The following is a 7,494-nucleotide window of genomic DNA, read 5'->3' as shown; positions in this document are numbered from 1 at the left end:
TGAGTGCTACAACGTCATCGTGCAAATGCATTTACAGCATCACCCAGGGACAGGGAGTGTGCCTGGAGTAACTTTATCCCAACCATTTGTTTGGAAATTGGGAGTGAATACAATCGTAGCACCTCTCTCAGCTGCTTTCAGGATGGGAGAAACCAAGCACCCTCTGCCTCTCAAAATTTAACTCAACCGTTCCTTTCCAGGGTTGTCTCACCAGATCATAAGTCATAAGATCAATAAGTCTGTCTTTAGAGGCTTGCTGAGGTCAGAGCTGGGAGATCTCAGGACGGGGAGGGATTCTCAAAACAGAGACTCCTGGATCCAGGACAGGACTGGGTGTTTTTTTAAGGGAAGTTTTAAGCAGCGGGAGGTCAGAACAACAGCCCTGGTGCCGTATCCTGATCTTGCTTCAGTGGATTTACAGCTGGTTCCTTTCCTGGAATGAAAAGATTAGAATCGCTGGAGCTGCGTGTGCGTCTTCCAGCGAGGAGAACTAGGTATGCGGCAGCTGTAAAAATAAAGAGCCTTCTCAGGCCGTCGTAGTAAAAAGGTTTGGAAACTGTTGAAAGTGAGGTGGGGTGGGAAAATCCTCAAATTTCCTACTTTTTTTTTTTTTTTTTTTTTGTGTGTGTGCGTGTGTTCTTAATTTCAGCATGTCAGTTTTGAACTTGGTTTGAAAGAAAAGAAATAAATTTACCTGAAATTGGGGGGGAGATTTAAGATAAAAAAAAAGTCTCAAAGTTTCCTCAAAATCTCAAAAAAACCCCCTCTGTTGGATTTTGTGTAGTTTGTCCCATTCCTGCCTTTCCCAGGAACACTGCTGATGTTAGAGAGCCCGTCTGCAAGAAATCAAGGATAGAAAAACCTGATGAGAGGAATTTTGGAGCAACTTGACAAGATTAGACTGTGTGCTGAGTTATGTTGTTGAGCTTATCTGAAGGCTTTGGGACTTCAGCTGAAGACCGATAGGAATGAAGAATAGAGCATACAGGTATGTACCTGCAGGTGAACAGAGATTTTCCTGTGACACTGAATTTGTAATGTCCACTGAAGTATCAATTACTGAAGGAAACAGAGTAAAAGGGAAGACAAAAAAAAAAAAAAAAAAAAAAAAAGTGACCCAACTGAGTCTAGCAAAAGATTGCATTAAGAACTGGAAAAGCGAAACCTCACCTGTTTCTTCTGGTAAACCTTTGTGTAAAATGGATTGAACAGATTAGCAAATGGTTATTCTGCTATTCAATGCATGCTGCTGCAAAACTTCTTATTCGCTCGGCTAAGCTAGAGATGTCATGAAATCTGGAATTTAATGTGATTTTTGGGTGAAATCAGAGTGGGAAAATTCTCTTGTGCTCTCTCTGCTCTGACCTCACCTGGACTGTGGGACCTGTTCAGAGGAGCTTCCATCTCACAGGGATGGCATTGGCCAGGGATGGCACTGGGAGCTATGAGACCCCTTTTTCTTTCCCTCCTACCTGCGTCTGGACCCAGCACAGCCACAGATCTCTCTCTTAGCCCTGAACTGGCTGCAGATACCCTCTTCTGGCGCTGTCATGAGCAGGAGAAGGAGAAGCACTACCTGGGGAGGTTCACAGCCCATGGTGCAGGTAGTGTTAGCTCCAGAGAAGGGGATGGTGCCTCGATAGCGCTGCCAAGCGATGTGGGTTCGCTCAGGATGACCACTCCACTAAGTTCTTCTGATGGTGTCAGTCGTTAGTAGGGGTGGCTGATTTGTCTGGTGGAAGAAGTCTTGATGTTCCTGGATGTGAGAGCCCTCCACCTAGCTGCAGATGCTTAGTCCCAGCCTCTGAGTTCTCTCATCTGTCTCTGATACCAAACCTAGGTTGGAACTACAAGGAAAATGGGGTGGACTGAAAAAGGCCGCTTCCCAGAGATCATTTTATTATGGGATTGCACCTTCTGCCTATCTGTAAATTAAATCTGTTGGTGTCTTTACTCACTGAACTGAAATTGTTAATTGCAAACTTACCTACTGGCTTGTTTCTTCTAATTTTGGGACCTTTGATCTTCACTTATCTTTTGCTTACATCTAGGCATCCCCTTAGCTCAGGCAGGAGAGCATCGCAGCATGTTACACACTTGGTTCCTCTCGTCTTTATTCTGTTTGTTTTCTGGACATGGAGACTGTTATCCTGGCTCAGAACACCGAGTCAGAACCTGTTCGGAATCTCCAGCGGTGGCGAGTGCCATCTGCTACAGAAAAAAAGCATAAACCCCCCCCCTAATTAATAATTACGAAAAGTTGCTGTTGGAAAGTTTCTTCCTGACTTGCATTAGCAAGAAATCAGTTTATTCTGAGAGTTTCCATGCCCTCCCAAAAGTACATTTTAAAATTCCTTATTAATCTTGCTATGAAGTCATTATTGATCAAACGTATATTTTAAGTACATGAGGACAACAGTAAGATTTGCAGATTTTTTTTTTTTTTTTTGTGGAAAGACTTTTTTTCCCCCTTAATATCTTTTCACAACCCCTCACAGAATTTGTTGAGCAACCCCTGAGATTAGAAGCTGTTTTTTGGACTTGGTCCTAGAAAACAAGCCAAATATGATAAATAAAATAAAACATCTGGAGGTCTAGCCATCAGAATATCACCAGATATGCACTGATTCTGAGGGAATGTTGTGTATGAAAGGTAATAGTCTGAAGTATTGGGCTTTTCATAAAACATAACTCTCTGAAAGAATGTGGAATGAGACAAAAAATAATGTTGATCCGAGTTGATTGTCTAGAAAATTTACTATGGAAAATTATGAGGTCTGTAATGAATAGTTGGATCGCTTTAGCAAGCATCTGTGCCAATAAAATCTAAACATATATTTAAAAAACAAAGATAACAGAAGTCAGTCTTGCTAAGCAGAGATGCAAGGAACAATGCGAAGGATAAACACTGTTGAAAGGGGAAAAAAGGCAAATAAGGTTCTAATTAGTGGGAGGGACTGAGTAGATTACACGAAGGAGATAAAAGCAAGGAAACCTAATTGGAAACACAGCAATGTAGTATCAAACAATCCAAAGTATGTTATCTGGTACAAATGGGTTTTCAGCTCTCTCCACAGGCAAGTGGTAAGTAAAAAGGTTGATGCTCTTGAGGTTAGGAGACAGGATGCAGAGGGTAGAAAAAATATTAGTCACGATGAAAATGCCCACTTCCCAAACTGAGTAACAGGCACTTGCAACCCTTCCCCCACAGTAAGGATTGCAGTTTTACTCCCAGCCCTCATGGAAACACAAGAACACGGACTGATGTTAAATATTCAAGGAATTAATCAAAGACCTGTTGTTTCTTCATGTCTTTCAGTGCTGGTGGAAACAGAAATCCAAGTTCAGCCTGACCACTGTTAACTTGTCATCTCTCTGTGGTGGCCCACGTAGAAAGAGTATTTCTCTGAATTTGGCCAACCCACCGAAGATACCAACTTTAGACTTTGTAGTGTGGAAGCAGGAAGCACTGGTGGGTCCTCTCAACCCCATGCCAGAAAAATGGTGTGGTAGGTGCTTCTTACAGGGTTAAGATGGTTGGAGAAATTCAAAGTTTGATTAAGCACAGTGCCTCTGAATAGGCATCTAATTAAGGGCTTTGATTCTCCTTTTGGGAGTCAACTCCAGTTTCTAAGGAAGGATGGACAACTAAAGGAGAAGGAAATCGCTCTCCTGAGTTTATGGTGCCTGTGTCTATCTCATATTCTGCAGGTGAGGAGATGACCATTTGTTGCCTATGTACCATCATCCTTACCAAAATAACCCAGCAATCCTCAGTGCTGTGTGGAATTGCCCTCGGTGTCCTTGTTGTCCACCTTAGAATTAAATGCTCGAGAAAAGTGCCCCATTTTCTCCCAAACTCTTTGTATTTAAAGCCAAGGGAAGAAATTACATTTAGGAAAACTCTCTGTGGTGAATAACCTATTGGCTTCCTTTCATCACTTTCTGTCTCCGTGGGTTCTGGTTTTCTTGAATTGATGCCCCAACTTTGACTCTCAAGACAGTGAGAGTGAGCACTTGCTAGCGAGCGGCTGATTATACTGGGGTCAGCAGTTCCTGCGGATGAGCTGCTTTAGTTGGGTGCAAGAGTCACAAAGCAGTGGTTTCTGTTCTTCAAAGCGACATGCGCATCTGCAAGTTGCTTGGTAGAAGGAAGACTGCTTTTGCAAATGGCTTTTTGCAGCATTGGTTTGGATGCTGGGCATTGGTCGGCAAATTCATCCCCTTGCAGAGAACGCAAGGGTGCCTTGTGACAACTGTATAGATTTGGCTGCTCCCTTTCCACCCAGCAGACTACCAGGCAGAGCCAACTCATCCAGAATTTAAAACACAGGCACTTTTGTGGTCATTTCTGCTTCTTGTTTTGTAGGGCTTTGCTCAGCAGTACTTGGAACATGTTGGTCTCATGGATTTGTGGCAGAAGATTGTAGTACTGCGATCATTTCTGTGAACAAAGTGTCTGTCTGTCTGTCTATCTATCTATTTTTAAATCTGTTCATCCTGTAATTTCAACCCTTAAAATGAGCAAGCTCATTGATTCCTCGTAACAGTGAACCCACAGAAGGATCCCTCACTGGTGGAATTCTTTCACCTTTGTAGGAATGACTATTAATGGCTTTTTTTTTTTTTTTTAATTTAAGCATGATGACATTTGAAGGTGAAACAGAAGCAGTCATTCCTATTTTGTTGAGAAATGGGTGTGAAAATGTGAGGAAATATGCTGGGGAAAAAGGAAAGAAGCTGTCCTAAGCGAAGCCTTCATGGATGAGGGAAAGGAGATTTGGACAAAGTATAGCAGCAGTGAAGAGAGAGTATTCAGTGACAGTCACTGTTTCAAGAGCATATAAATTGTAAAGATCTGTAAAGAGCTGAGATGCTCCAGAGGTCACAGTGAGGCTCTGAACAGCAGAACTGAGTTGCTGGTGGGAGCTATGGTGGGACCTGGAGTTTTCCAGAGATGGCTTTGTCTTTTTCCTGTAGTGAGGACCCCATAAACCCTTGGATGGGTTTGAATCTCAAAAGCTTGTTGGACCTCAAGTAGGACCAATAAACTTCTGGAATAGAGACTTTCAGTTCTGCTTGTAGACATTTTTCTACATTTATTAATAGGAGTTCGTAGAGACATCTCCTGTCATAAACAGTTTATTTGGCTTCTGGATAGAGGCTGCCTTGCATTTTTGATCTTTTAAATATCAAAATATATTTTAAAAATTGAGCTTAGACTTTTCTTCTGCAAAAGTGGCACAAATGTTTTTCTCTCTTTCCTTTTATTTTTTTCTAAATTTTGGTGAGTGAAGAGTTATAAAAAGAGGACAGTCCTAGCCTTCCCTACTGACCCGTGTTTTTAAAGGTCATTGCATAATTAAAACTTGCCAGCACTGCTCATGGCACCTTTGGTGTTGTAAAGAGATAAAACACCTCTAATTAACAATGTGCTGATAAACTTTCACAGCCTTGACTACTTGCCCTGTGAGCCTGACAGTACTAAGTGACCTGACCGCTCAAGTGCTGACCAAGAAAGCAACAAGCCAACGGTGAAATATCTCATATCTAAATAAGGACAGGAAAGATGGCTTCAGAAAATGCTGTCTCATCTTAGCATGTGGTAAATTTCTGAGGTTATCAATGGTGGCCAAATATAAAATGTAGGTCTGCCATATGTTCTCTTCATAAATTTTAAGCAGGGGACCATGCTGTGGTTGAAGTTTGCATCTCAAATATGGAGTGAGAGAGCAGGAGAAAAATTTGTCACAGCAGCCAAAGGTCAGGAATGGTGGTGCAGACACAAGCGGAAAGTTTCGAGGTAGGACAAAGGTTATGAAGTTAATGATGGGATCAGACAGCCGCAGCAGCAAGACTCAAGCGCTGCAACTGGAGTGACTCATCCATGCACAGTTGTTCCTTGGAGGAACCGGGATGGGGTTTGTCCCTTGGGCTTCAGTCTTGCCAGGCTGAGCTTTGCTGGATTACTGGTGGGAGCTTGCTTGGTTCATCAGGCTTCCTGCCAAATCACAGCATTTGTGAGCCTCAGTCTCCTGTTGTGATGGTCTCTCCATCTTTCCAGATGGTCCCTTTCGTCCCCACTTCCAAGACAGCCTTTTTCCTGAAAGCCAAACTGGATCATAGGCAAATTCGGTCCAGAGGAGCCTGCAGATCACCTTGTCCAACCTCCTGCTCAAAGCAGGGTCAGAGATGAGGACAACCCACTGCTAGTGAGAGGTTGGGTGAGGTGAGCTCTCACCTTCAGCTCAGTGCTTGGGAAAGGGCAATGAACCTTCTTTAGCAGCTCACATGAAGGATAGCCTTTCACGAATCAAGCGTGATGGCATTTTGTTTTTTGTCCCCAACCCAGTGACAAGTGGCAGTGTCAATCTGACAGCGTTCTGGCCACAGACTTTTTAAACTACTGAAAAAGCCACTGATTTCACAATGAGCCAAACTTGTGAAGAACAGCCCTTGTTTCTCTGGATTTGAGAATTCATCTTAATTAGGTATCATCCCTCATTTAGACAAAATGAAACAGAAAGATGAAGCTCTGCAAGCAGAATGAAAGATTTAGAGCTGAATCAGAGTTAAAGAACAAAGAGTGAACACTGAAGACAACATTGTTTAAGCTTGGCTGCTAAAGAAAATATTTTCAAGTTCTCCGCTGCCACTGCATTATTTTTTATGTCGTGTACCCTAGCACGACACCATCTGAAGTGTGACAATGCCAATATCCTCTTTCTGCAAGTGGAAACTAGGGGTGGTATGAAGGAAAGACAAGGGGTCATTTCAGTCAATGTTAACAATCTAAAATTCAATATCTTCTCTAAAAATTGGTCATTTCTACTTTTTCTGGAGTACCTGAAGCTAGATACACATATCTAGAGGGCAAATTAACTGATATCACCTGTCTTGGATGAATCCTTGTCAGGGTGTTTCAGAGGACCATTTTGATGAATAGAAATGAAATGGAAGAGGGATGATGCAAAGTAAGCTCAATACTTCATTTCAGAACATTGCCTCTGATTTGAAAGACCAGTTTTGCTTGGAATTCCTTTTCCAACACGAAAGAAATTATGCATTAAGTAATAAGACCTACATAAAAGTCTAGATTAGTTTATTAGTCCTTGGCCACTCTAGATTCTGATATAACCCCATTTTCCAACAAAAAAAACTTTGAAGCCTGCAATTTCTGTTCACTGCTCTTCATCACAGGCTTCTCACTGGGGAAGGTAAGACTGCAGAACTGTTTACCAGGCTTAGTGTGATGGGTACCGCTAATGACTCTTGCTCAGTGATTTTTCTAACTTCCTTAACTCAGCTTCATGTCAAGACCTGATTGTACCAGTCCTACAAGGCTGCCACATTTTCAGAAGGACTTTGTAGACAGCTACTCTAAGTATTTCCCTAAAGCTGGATTATCATCTGTTTTCCACCTGATCTAGCTTTTTAATTCTTCTTATTCTTTTTTTTTTTCCCGTAGAATCATAGTATGGTTTGGGTTGGAAA

Source organism: Pterocles gutturalis, unplaced genomic scaffold (genome assembly GCF_000699245.1).
Source record: "Pterocles gutturalis isolate BGI_N339 unplaced genomic scaffold, ASM69924v1 scaffold31488, whole genome shotgun sequence".
NCBI classification, from domain to species: Eukaryota; Metazoa; Chordata; class Aves; order Pterocliformes; family Pteroclidae; genus Pterocles; species Pterocles gutturalis.
Note: the sequence above shows the minus strand (reverse complement) of the source record.